Source organism: Prionailurus viverrinus, chromosome F1, assembly GCF_022837055.1.
Source record: "Prionailurus viverrinus isolate Anna chromosome F1, UM_Priviv_1.0, whole genome shotgun sequence".
In the NCBI taxonomy this organism is placed as follows: Eukaryota; Metazoa; Chordata; class Mammalia; order Carnivora; family Felidae; genus Prionailurus; species Prionailurus viverrinus.
The window spans coordinates 10,814,028-10,827,590 of NC_062577.1; the positions used below are offsets into that span (position 1 = coordinate 10,814,028).

Consider the following 13,563-nt stretch of genomic DNA (forward strand, 5'->3'; position numbering starts at 1 on the left):
TGGGAGGAGAAAACAAGAAAGTTTCTTTGGGACACTTTAGTTTACAAACATAGGAAAGGTGAACTTTTGAAAGTTTTCATTAACAAGAAACCAATTTCCCCCTCCCATACACAACTGCCTTCCTGCTCCTTCAAAAAAATTTTTTCTAACCTTTATTCATTTTCGAGAGACAGACCAAGTGAGAGTGGGGGAGGGGCAGAAAGAGAGAGGGAGACACAGAATGCGAAGCAGGATCCCGTCTCTGAGCTGTCAGCACAGGGCCCGATGTGGGGCTCGAACCCACAAACCATGAGGTCATGACCTGAGCCAAAGTCAGATGCTTAACCGACTGAGCCACCCGGGTGCCCCAAGCCTTCCTGCTCCTTCAAATGTCCACCAGTCAACCCAAAAAGTAGTGTTTCTCCAGCTCCTCAGTTGTAGTTTGAGACTCACCATGAAGTAGTATCAAAATGCATTTGATCAAAAATCTGTGAATAATTTTCTAACAAATCTGTGCTACCATAGATGCGTAATATAAAATCACAACTGTGAAAACTGTTACTTTGGAAAAAGAAGCCATGAATCTAAGACTGACTGGTTGCTTAAAACTTCTCCCAGTAATAATGCTTGGTACTTACTCATTTATCTATTCAAACAGATCATCAGTAATGACACCAAATATGCAAGCGAGATTTATGAAAGAATAATTTTAAACTAAGGAACTTTTCTCCACCTTTTATCCACAAATTGGGAAAACACTTTCGTTGTTCAGTTGGTGACTTTATCAGCAAAAGCGTTCCTAAAATTAAATCTCACTTAGTTGTGTGTTTCTATCGGTTAGAACTTTGTTTGCGTGTGACAAAAACTTAAAACAGAAGGTTGGAAGTTTGTTTGTTTATGAATATGGCCCAGAGGTGGACAGTGCAAGGCTATCAAGTCAGTCCCGTAATCACCGAGGCTCTCAGCACAGGGCTTTCATCTCATTGTCCAGGCTGCAATTACCATGCAGACAATAGGAAAGAGGAAAAAGAAAACAAAGAAAATCTCTCCATTTACTGATGCCTCCAAGAATTTGCATGTGGACCATGATAAGGGCGGTGGGGAAATGTAGTCCTTATTCCAAGCAGCCATGTATTCAGCTTAAATTTGGGGATTCTGTTATTATAGAAGAAAATGCCACACCATTTGATACATTAAAGGAAAGAAAAGTATATAAATGAAACTGTTAAAGAAAACAAGGTATACAAAAAAACTGAGGAAGAGTGGCCAGCCAGAAATTCTTCTACCTTGGGAAGTGTGCAATTACATGTTTCTAGTAGGAACCTCTGAATATCTCCAAAGCACTGTTCAAAGAAAGAAATTTTACTGCCCTCCTCATTTCTCCTTGTTTCCCACCCTGTCCAACCCATGTTAGGGGTTGGAGGAGGAATTCAACGAGAAAGAGAAGAAACTTACCTTACCCCTTCATGGAGGTGGCCAGACCAACACCAGCCCTAGCCTGGGGAGGAGAAAGCTGTGATTTTGACTGAAATAAATTCTTAAACAAAATTGGACATTTTTTAAAGTTTATTTATTTATTTTGAAAGAGGAGAGGGGCAGAGAGAGAGAGAGAGGGAGAGAGAGAATCCTAACCAGGCTTTGTGCTATCAGCACAGAGCCTGATGTGGGCCTTAAACCCCCAAACCGTGAGATCATGACCTGAGCCAAAATCAAGAGTCAGACATTTAACTGACTGAGCCACTGAGAAGCCCCCAAATTGGACAGTTTTAATTACTAAGTTGTGACAGTAAAAGTGATTATATGAGAGATCAGAAATGTCACAGATGCACCTGGGGATTTTATCCAGGATCAGGGAAAGAGCTTTTCTTCTGAATAAAGTTTAAAAGAACAATGAGAAATAAAAGCAAAGATCATTCGTGATTATATCCTGTGAGCATTGCTTGTGCAAAGCAGTGGTTGCAAGAACTCCCTCGCAGGATTTTTCATGAAGAATGTAAGAAAGTTGCAGAGAACAAGGCTTAGAGAGGCACTAAATAAATGTTGGTTTCCTTCCCTTGATTCTTATTATTCCTTCCACAACTATGCATTGAATTCATACTACTTGCCAATTATGGTTTTCAGAATAAAAACATAGGAGGGGGAAAACATCAGAGCGAACAGAAGTGGATTTGAAAAAGAAGAATCTTTATCTCACATCTCTGGTCTAAAAAGAATTCAATCACTTCTTGTCTAAAGAGAATTCGATGTATCTGCCTCATTACCACCTGGGAGAAGCTGTTGGAATTTTAGACGCAACTCCCAGGAGGGACTCCAGCATTTGAAGCTTGGAATTTTAACTTCATTTTAGTAACAGTCATCCTATAACCTATCTGTTGAGTTGTGAGCTCATATAGTTATTTTTCGGTTAAAAGGTAATGCCAACCCAAATGGGTCCACACACAGATATGAAAGAAAGAGTCTGAAACCATTTCCTAGGGGTATTGGGCTAGAGAGAGGCCTCTTTCCATTTTCTCACCTAAAAGTATAAATTGCAGTTTTCTCCATTAACGTGGTGAATTTCACTTGCCTGTTCTGCTTTCCCAGTTACAATGGCCAGTGCCTACAAGTTTTATCTTTAGTGACATCTAGTGGTTACATATTATAATGCGAACATCTCAGCTTTGATCCTTTACGGGGCTGAAATCACGGGCCAAGAGGAGTTAGGCTTGGGATTTGTTTTTCACCTCCTTGTCAAGTAGTCGGGTGGGAAAAATGTCTTTGTATCATGGAAATTCAGATTCTCCCACTTCGGACTGGCAAAATAGAATGTTTGTGCCCCCACGTCATTGATAGAATGTCAAATATCTCTGGAAGAGAAGTACTATGTTCTTTCAAGTGGTAATTAGAAAGCAACTTCCTTTCCTACTTTAGGAAACTATGAATGAAGGTGTTACAAATTAACACTATGGAGAAAAGTAGAAAAGCAATGCCAAGAGTTTCCATTCCCTTTCCCTGGTTGGAGCAGAGACAGGCTATGGAGATTTTTAGAGAGGAAGAAATCCAATGATTCACATTTTTCTGTCTGGTTTGAACTTGTAATTATTTAAAAGCAAAACGAAAACCAGAATTTGGCATTCCAGATTTGAAAGCTATTTCAAAATCATTTTATAACAGATCCAATTGTGGTTCGACTGAAATTTATTTTACTCTTGTCTTTTGTTTTCTCTCAACCCATAGATTACAAAAAATTGGGCAGAGTTAAATGAATTCCCAGAGAACAGAGGAATCTAATCCGTTATGACTTTCTTCTTTCTTCCTAACTTGTACGTAGAAAAAAAGCACAAAAATAATATAGCATACACTCATGTGTCCCCATTTTCTTTAATAAAATAAAGAAAATATTATGGGAAAAGTTGGTTTTATTTTTTTCCTTCATTCCAATCCCATTCCCCATCACTATCATGCATATGGTATTTATTCTCCCAGCCAATGTTTTGTAGAAACAATTTTCTCTCTATATATGCACCCATCAAAAATATTATTCAGTGTGTGTTTTAATTATATAAATATTATTGTACTGTAGGTATCATTCTATACTTTGTTTTTTATAGCTATTCATGTATGGATATATAATCTTAGTCCTTTATTTGAACTGCTGAATTCCATTGTATAAAGAGATCACAATTTATCTGTCCATTCTTTTTACTGTAAGAAATTTTTTTCCCAACAGTATTTTTTTTTCCTATTGGAAACAATACTGTGCAGGTACTTTTGTAATGGTGGAGTAAGGACTTCTAAAACTCTGTTCATCCATAAAAGAGATGAGGACACTGGCAAAATTGTCAAAATCAACTTCTTTTCAGAATTTGGGGAACCAGTCAAAGGTTTGCAATCATCTAAGGAGTATTTACTAAAAAAAAAAAAAAAAAAAAAAAAGGATGAAAATCCACAACATTAAAATCACAGTAGCTGTGAAAATTAGGAGCCCAGATGCTGCTAGAAAGGGCAGTATAGCTTCCCCCTAATTCCTCCAAATAACCAACCCTGTTTGATTTGTTTGTTGTCCCCTTGAAAAATACCATTTACAGGGCTTGTCTTTACCTGAATCAGGCTCCTTCAGTACATCTCTATATTTATAGCAGGAAATGCATATATTAAGGAAGAAAAAAGGGGACACCTCGGTGGCTCGGTTGAATGTTTGACTCTTGATTTCGACTCAGGTCGTGATACCAGGATCTTGAGATCGAGCCCTGCATCAGGCTCCACACTGAGCATGGAACCTGCTTAAGATTCTGTCTGTCTGTCTGTCTGTCTCTCTCTCTAAAATTAAAAAAAAAAAAATAGGGGAGCCTGGGTAGCTCAGTCAAGCATCTAACTCTTGACTTCGGCTCAGGTCATGATCTCATGACTCAGGAGTTTGAGCCCTCTGTTGGGCTTTGTGCTGTGTGGAGCCTGTTTGGGATTCTCTGTCTCCCTCTCTCTCAAAAATAAATAAATAAACATTTTTTTTTAATAAAATAAAAAATAAATAAATTTAAAAATAAAGAATGCAAAAGGATCTCAAATCAACAACAAACTTTCTACTTTAAAAACTAGAGAAAAAAAAAAAGCAAACTTAATCCAAAGCTAACAGAAGTAAAGAAACAAAGATTAGGGTGAACATAAATGAAATAGAGATGGTGGGGAGGGAAGGAAATTAATTGAAACCCAAACTTGGCTATTTGAAAAGATAGCAAAATCATAAACCATTGGCTATATTGCCCAAGAAAAAAGGGAAAACCTGAAATGGCTAAAATCAATGGTAAGAAGCCATTACTATCAACCTTCTAGAAATCGAAAGGATTATAAGGGAACACTCTGAACAAATGCATGACAACAAACTAAATAACATAGATGTAATGGACAGATCTCCAGAGAGACACAAACTATCAAAACTTCTCAAGAAGTAGAAAAAAATTAGATTGGATGTAATTATAACGAGAGATTAAATTATTAATCAAAAACTTTCCTGCAAAGAGCAATCTCAAGAACAGACGGCTTTCCTGGTGAACTCTACCAAGTGTTTAAAGACAGACCAGCATCAATTCTTTATAAACTCTTCTTAAAAAACAAAAACAGGGGCGCCTGGGTGGCGCAGTCGGTTAAGCGTCCGACTTCAGCCAGGTCACGATCTCGCGGTCCGTGAGTTCGAGCCCCGCGTCAGGCTCTGGGCTGATGGCTCAGAGCCTGGAGCCTGCTTCCAATTCTGTGTCTCCCTCTCTCTCTGCCCCTCCCCCGTTCATGCTCTGTCTCTCTCTGTCCCAAAAATAAAAATAAACGTTGAAAAAAAAAATTAAAAAAAAAAACAAAAACAAAAAACAAGAAGATTGAACATTGTCCAATTCATTCTGTGAGCCCAGCATTACTCTGAAAGCAATGCCAGACAAAGGTATCTCAAGAAAATAAAACTACAGATCACTAACTCTTATAAATATAGATGTAAAAATCCTCAACAAAAGAGTAGCAAACTGAACCTGGTGACGTATAAAAAGGATTATATCCCATGATCAAGTGGAATTTATTTTATAAATGCAATGGTGATTTGTCATCCAAAAATTAATTAATGCAAAACACCATGTTAATATGATAAAGGAAAAAAACCTTATGAGCACCTCAATAGATGCAGAAAAACATTTGACAAAATTTAATATCCTTTCATGATAAAAAATACTTAACAAACTCAGGTTAGAAGGGGGGCTTCCTCAACCTAATAAAAAGAATCTATGAAAACCCACAGCTGACACCATACTTAGTGGTGAAAAATTGAATTTCCTCACTACTTCTATCTATATCTACAAGTCAACACTGTACTGGAGGTTTTAGCCAGGGTAATTAGACAAAAAAAAGAAGAGGCATCCAGATTGGAAAGAAAAAAGTAAAACTCTTTTCACTTGCAGATAAAAAAAAATCTTGTATATGAAAATCACTTGTATTTGTACACATTAGCAATGAACAATCCAAAAATGACATTAAGAAAAATCAATTTCCTTCAGAATCACATTAAAAAGTATAAACATTTATGCACAAATTTAACTAGAGAAATGCAAGGCTTGTAGACTGAAAACCACAAAACAATGTGAGATAAATAAATGGAAAGACACATGTTCATGTATCAGAACTTAATATCATTAAGATGGCAACATTCCTCAAATTGATCTACAGATTTGATGCAATCCTTACCAAAATGCTCACTGTGTTCATTGTAGGAACTGACAAGTTGATCCTAAAATGCATATAGAAATGGAAGCGACCCAGAATGGCCAGTACAATCTTGAAAAAGGAGATCAAGTTTGGATGACTCACACTTAGTGATTTTAAAGCTTACTGAAAAGCTACTGAAAAGTAAGTGATTTTAAAAGTAAAAGTGATTTTTAAGTAAAGTAAAAAAAAAAATCAGGGGCACCTGGGTGGCGCAGTCGGTTAAGCGTCCGGCTTCAGCCAGGTCACGATCTCGCGGTCCGTGAGTTCGAGCCCCGCATCGGGCTCTGGGCTGATGGCTCGGAGCCTGGAGCCTGTTTCCGATTCTGTGTCTCCCTCTCTCTCTGCCTCTCCCCCGTTCATGCTCTGTCTCTCTCTGTCCCAAAAATAAATAAACGTTGAAAAAAAAAAATTTAAAAAAAAAAAAAAAATTAAAGTGATTTTAAAGCTTACTGAAAAGCTACTGAAAAGTCGCTTACTGAAAAGCTTACTGAAAAGTAATCAAGACAGTACTGACACAGGATAGGCATATAGACAGATCAATGGGATAGAACCAAGTCCAGAAATAAATAAACCCTTACCATTTAGTCAGTTTGTTTCCAATAAGAATGCCAAGACAATTCAATAGAGAAAAAAATAGTCTTTTTAAGAAATGGTAGAGATTGGGGCACCTGGGTAGCTCAGTCAGTTAAGTATCCTACTTTGGCTCAGTGGGTTTGAGGCCTGCATCAGGCTCTGTGCTGACAGCTCAGAGCCTGGAACCTGCTTTGGATTCTGTCTCCTTCTGCTCCTCCCCCACTCATGCTCTGTCTCTCTCTGTCTCTCAATAAATAAATAAATTTTTTAAAAAAATTAAAAAAAAGAAATGGTAGAGATAAGTAGGTATTGCACATGCAAAGAATAAACTCCTATTTTTACATCATATACTAAAACTAACTCAAAATGCATCAAACACCTAAATGTAAGACCTAAAACTGTAAAACTCTTGGAAGAAAATATAGGTTTAAATCTTAGAGTGTAGTTGGTTTAAGCAATTTTTTCTTAGATCTGACATCAAAAACACAATCAACAGAAGAAAAAATACAGATAAATTGGAATTTATTAAAATTAGAAACTATGCTACAATGGACCCTTCAAGAATTCACAGAATGGGGGAGAATATTTGCAAATCATATATCTGGTAAGTGTCTCGTACCCAGAGTATCTGGAAAATCACTTACAACTCAACAATAAGAAGACAAATATAACTCAATTTAAAAATAGGCAAAGGTCTTACATAGACTCATCTCCAAGGAAGATACACAAATAGCTAATTAGTAGATAAAAACATGCACAAAGGAGATACAAATCAAAATTACAGTGAGATATACCACTTCATACCCACAGGGATGGCTATAATAATCATAAAAAAAGATGATATTAAGTGTTGGCAAGCATGTGGGGAAATTGGAACCCTCAGACATTGCGGATGAGATTCTGAAATGGTGAAGCCACTTTGGAAAGCAGGTTGGTAGTTCTTCAGAAATTAAAAATAAAGCTACCATATGAACCAGCAACTTTCCTTCTCCAGTATATACCCAAGAGAAATAAAAACGTAGGTTCACACAAAACTCTGTACATGAATGTTCATAACAGTATTATTCATAATAGCCAAAAAGTAAAAAAACAACCCAAATCTACATTAACTGGCAAATGGATAAACAAATGTGGCCTATCTATACCCTGGAATATTGGTCAGCCATACAAAGGAATGTAGTACCCATGCAGGCCACAACATGGATGCGTTTTGAAAACATTATGCTAAGTGAATGAAGCCAGTCACAAAAAGCTATATGTTGTAGGATTCCATTTATATGAAACGTCCAGAATAGGCAAATCCATGGAGACAAAAAATAGATTAGTGACAGCCAGGTGTTAGGGGAAGGAGACAGTGAGTAACTTCAAACTGGCATAGGGTTTCTCTTGGGATTAATGAAAATATTCTAAAATTGGATAGGACACATAGTTGCCCAACTCTGTAAATATATTTAAAACTACTGAATTGCAAACTTTTAGAAAATGAATTTTATGGAGTGTGAATTGTATCTTTATTTTTACTTATTTGTTGTGAAATGCTATCTTATTATTTACATTCCAGTGACTTCAAGGCAGCTTAAGCATCCCTTAATATTTATTGATCAGTTTTCTTCTGTGAATTTTTATCCATATTCTTTGCCCAGCTTCTATTGGGCTGGTGGTGTGCAAAACTACCTTTCAGTGCTGGTGATGTATGAACCAGAACCAGAAGCTTCCCTCGACAGCAGTGACAAGTAAGCATTAGTGGCCACTTGGACATGTCAGTACTTTCGAGAGGGAACCACATCCATTCCAGAATGGAATCTCTGAAACACATGGTTACCATGACAAATGACAACATCTCAAAGGATTCCTTTAGTTGACAAGAGTGTTTTACTTTTGGCTAAGAGGTAAAGTACTTGAGTTTCTTTTCACTACTGTGCCTCATCACCAACAACAGAGAGGTTACACACAAGTAAGTAATTTTTCTCCTATTAACCCTTCAGTCAGTCAAAAGCCTGTATTCTTTCTCAGGTGACTACTTTCCTTAGTTTGTATTGCTAAAAGAAAAAGTAGGGGGGCGCCTGGGTGGCTTGGTCGGTTGAGCGTCCGACTTCGGCTCAGATCATGATCTCACAGTCCCTGAGTTCGAGCCCCGCGTCGGGCTCTGTGCTGACAGCTCAGAGCCTGGAGCCTGTTTCAGATTCTGTGTCTCCCTCTCTCTCTGTCCCTCCCCTGTTCATGCTCTGTCTCTCTCTGTCTCAAAAATAAATAAATGTTAAAAAAAATGTTTTTAAATAAAAAAAAAAAAGAAACAAGTACAGATACATGAGGATGTACCTCACCATCTACCCTCTTCTAAAGTTCTTACCAAATTTGCCGATTGGAAGAGTTCATCTTCATTCATTGATCTCCTGACTTCATGTCTATCATCTTTTCCACCATCTGCCCACATCTCTTCTGCCTTGCAGGCATTTGAGCTCCTGTGTTAGCTGATGGCCGTCTAAACCACCTATTGGCTGGCACCCACAAAATTTGGACTCAACCCAAGCACCCAAAGTCTAAAACTGAATTCCCATCCAGAAACCCTTTCATTTTCTTCAAAGAAGCTGGACTTCAAGGAGTCAGGAAACAAACCCATCAGGTGGTGAAAAGCCCATGAGACTAATCAGTGTACACATCAGTTTAAGAAACGCTAATCACAATTTATTAAAATAAACCAGACACACATAGAAGCATAGAATAACAAAAATCGGATCAGGGAGAAAATCCTAGATCTGTCCTAAAATTTATTCATAAATTTAAAATTTATGTATTTAATCCCATGAGAATTTTAAAGAGTGAATTTTTCCCAAAGCGAAGTCTTTGGTGGGATAGACTAGGCACATTCATTTAGTAAGATGCAAAGTGTTTGGGAATGACAATGCAAACACTCAACAAATGAAAAAACAGCTAAACTGTGAGCACATACAACATCTCAGGGACGAGGCTTTTGTTCCCATGTTTGGATCCAGACATGCCTCCCTGGGAATGGATAACCTTTGGTTCTGGTTTTGAACCAAGGATAAGTGGTGAAGCTGAACTAAGCAAGGAGTCAGAAAGATAAGCCCTAGTGCAGAGGGCTCAGGATCGATACGAGAAATTCCGTAGTAGCTTTGAAGCCAATCGGATCAAATAGCTGGGGAAGAATAAGGCTGAAAGAGCAAATTTACACACACACAATTTTGGGTCAGGAAGAGAATTCCTCCACATGAAGGTCCAACAAACATTTGATCGGAGGATAGTTCATCTCATTCGATACTGAGTAATGATTACAAAGGAATCAAAGAAAGATTTTACAAGAAAAAAAGCAGGAAAGTAATATAAAAATAAATGACAAATAATTTTAGAAAAATATTTTCAAAGAGCAGATGACAAAGACTTTACAATTCAATGAAACAATTTTATATATAAAATGTGAGGATAAAATAAAGATATAAGAATTCAGGGAAGACTAGTGCAGTTCAGAAAAGAAATGGAGGAGAGAAATATTCTACAAAAACAAAGGGCATGTCGGAAACAGTACAAAGAAAATAAACATTGCTGTGAACATGATAAGGAGCAGGAAGGACAAATTGAGGTCAGCTAGAAAGACTTTTTAAAAGACATTTTTGGGGTGCCTGGGTGGCTCAGTCAGTTAAGCGCCTGACTTCAGCTCAGGTCATGATCTCACGGTTCGTGGGTTCGAGGCCCACATCGGGCTCTGTGTTGGCAGCTCAGAGCCTGGAGCCTGCTTTGGATTCTGTCTCTCCTTCTCTCTCTGCCCCTCTCCCACTCACACTCTGTCTCTCAAAAATAAAGAAACAGTAAAAAAAAAAACTCTTTTTTAAGACATCATATGTAAGCACAATTGGTATCACCAAAGAAGAGAACTAAAATAACAGAAGAAAGTATTTAAATACAAATTTTAGTAAAACTTTCCATGAATGTATAGATTGAAAACCAGGCTACGTCCCCAGAAAAATTAACTCAAGACAATCAATGGTGAGTTATAGCCATTGAAAATGGCTGATTGAAATCACATTGAAAATGGTGATTTTCAAAGGTAAATAAAAGATGCTTTGGAAATCCAAGAAAAGGAAAAACGTTCAATTAATTTATTCAATGCTAGAGGACTCTGGAGCTGAGCCTCTAAAATCCTTGAGGAAGATGCTGTGGCCCAACAATGTTGTGACTCAGCCAGACTTTAATTCAGAGTGAATGTAACAAACATTTTTTAACATGAAAGAACTCACGTGATTCCCCTCCTCAATAGACTAACAGAAAATGAACTTTAACCCAACTAGAGATGAACGGGCAAAGCATGGCCGATGACAGTGGATCTAGCTCAATGTAGGGCTAAGTCACAAAGGAAAATGAAGATTATTATTTCAGAACTGAATATAAATATTATAAACTTTGAAAATATAGAAATGATATAATTAATAACATAAAAATTAGAAAACAAAAGGGAAAGTAATGTCAGGACATTGATTTCTTCATTATTAAAGCTTAGGGATTAATAAGTTATCAAGGACAGTCAACCCTTGAACAAGACAGGGGTCAAGGACATCAAACTCTGTGCCAGTCAAAAACCTGCATATAATGTTTGATTCCCCAAAAACCTAACTACTGATAGCCTACTGTTGACTGGAAGCCTTACTGATAACATACATTTATAGTACTCTATGGTATACACTGAAAAAAATCCACATATAAATGGGCCCATACAGTTCAAACTCCTGTTGTTCAAGGGTCCACTGTAATATAAACAGAAAAGCATAAAGGTTTCACTAAGTAATCAGCTAAAATTATATGGAGAATGAGGGAGAGGAGGAAATAAAAATTCATTGTTGATTTCAAAAATTTCATCTTGGCTCACAGTTGGGACTCGACAGATTCGCTCTAAAGTTTTGAAGAATAAATACATTACAAAAAGTTAGTCATATTAATCATAATCACAAGAGGAATATAAGCCTTTCGTATTAAAGAAACACACAAACACATCACATTATACACACACACACACACACACACACACACACACACACACACACACACAAAGTAAGGGAGAAAATACCAAATCATAAAGGATTTAAAGGTAGCTACAACAGGGGCGCCTGGGTGGCGCAGTCGGTTAAGCGTCCGACTTCAGCCAGGTCACGATTTCGCAGTCTGTGAGTTCGAGCCCCGCGTCAGGCTCTGGGCTGATGGCTCAGAGCCTGGAGCCTGTTTCCGATTCTGTGTCTCCTCTCTCTCTGCCCCTCCCCTGTTCATGCTCTGTCTCTCTCTGTCCCAAAAATAAATAAAACGTTGAAAAAAAAAAAAAAGGTAGCTACAACAAAAGCAGAACTTAAAAATAGGACAAAAGTAAAAACCCAAATCTATTATGTAAATACATCAAAACTCACCTATAAGAAGAAAAGAATCTGGGGCACCTGGGTGGCTCAGTCGGTTGGGCGTCCGACTTCGGCTCAGGTCATGATCTCACGGCTTGTGAGTTCGAGCCCCGCATCAGGCTCTGTGCTGACAGCTCGCAGCCTGGAGCCTGCTTCAGATTCTGTGTCTCCCTCTCTCTTCTTCCCCTCCCCTGCTCATGCTCTGTCTCTCTCTCAAAAATATATAAACATTCAAAAAAAAATTAAAAAAAAAAGAAGGAAAGAATCTGGCTGAATTACAAATAAAACCCAGAAATATGCTACATACTAGAGACATTTATAAAACAAAAGATCTCAAAATGGTTGTAAATAAAAAGATGGAAAAAAAGCATTCCAGGAAAATGTACACAAATAATTGTGACAGCAAATTAGGAGTTGAGATCTTAATCCAGATAACTTGAATTCCACACTTGGAAATAAATGCCTGGCTTGCTCAGTCCATTAAGCCCCCAACTCTTGATTTTGGCTCAGGTCTTGATTTCACTGTCTTGAGATCAAGCCCCACGTTGGGCTCCACACTGGGCCTGGAGCCTACTTGGGATTCTCGCTCTCTCTCCCTCTCTCTCTCTGCTCCTTCCCCACTCGAGCTCTCTCTTTCTCTCTCTCTCAAAAAAAAAAAAAAAGACTTTAAAACATTAAATGTATTTTTAAGTTTGGAGAGCACTGAGATCTCCTTTTTTTTTTTTTAATGTTAATTTATTTTTGAGACAGAGAGAGACACAGCATGAGCAGGGAAAGGGCAGAGAGAGAGGGAGACACAGAATCCGAAGCAGGCTCCAGGCTCTGAGCTGTCAGCACAGAGCCCGACACGGGGCTTGAACTCACGAACTGTGAGATCATGACCTGAGCCGAAGTCGGACGCTCAACCGACTGAGCCACCCAGGCGCCCCAACATTAAATGTATTTTTAAGCAGCACTTAATGAGAAAATGTATAATCCATAATGAAGACAAAATAATTATAAAAATCTACATAAGAAGAATTTTAAGATGCCCCCCAATATTCCTGTCTCTCAGTATCCATGCTTTGAATAAATCCCTCCCCCATGAAGCTGGAAAGGTAAGGCAGGATGTGGGCTGCTCTCTGCCTGTGATGAGATATGACAATGTTCCATAATATGGCAAAAGGGATTTTACAGATGCAATAAAGGTTATTAGGCAGCTGACTTTGAGTCGATCAAAATGGGTGTTGCCCTAGTGGGCCTGGTGCAAGTTTGGGTCTAAACGTGGGAGACGGAAGTCAGAGATTGGAGTGAGAGAAGGTCTTGCCCACGTGGCAAGGGATGGCCTCTAGGAGCTGAAAGGTGCACTCAGACACAGCCAGCAAGAGAGCGGCCCTCCATCTTAACGGTCTCAAGG

At 38.2% G+C, this 13,563-nt stretch overlaps 1 protein-coding gene across 1 annotated transcript in view; it reads left to right on the forward strand.

Annotated features, from left to right (window-relative positions):
- Positions 1-8,636: 8,636 nt before the first annotated feature.
- MROH9 (maestro heat like repeat family member 9) overlaps positions 8,637-13,563 on the forward strand; it is an 89,825-nt gene continuing 84,898 nt past the window's right edge. Inside the window, exon 1 of the mRNA XM_047839697.1 lies at positions 8,637-8,725. The gene's annotated coding sequence lies outside the window, so the exon portion shown is untranslated. The remainder of the gene's footprint in view (positions 8,726-13,563) is intronic.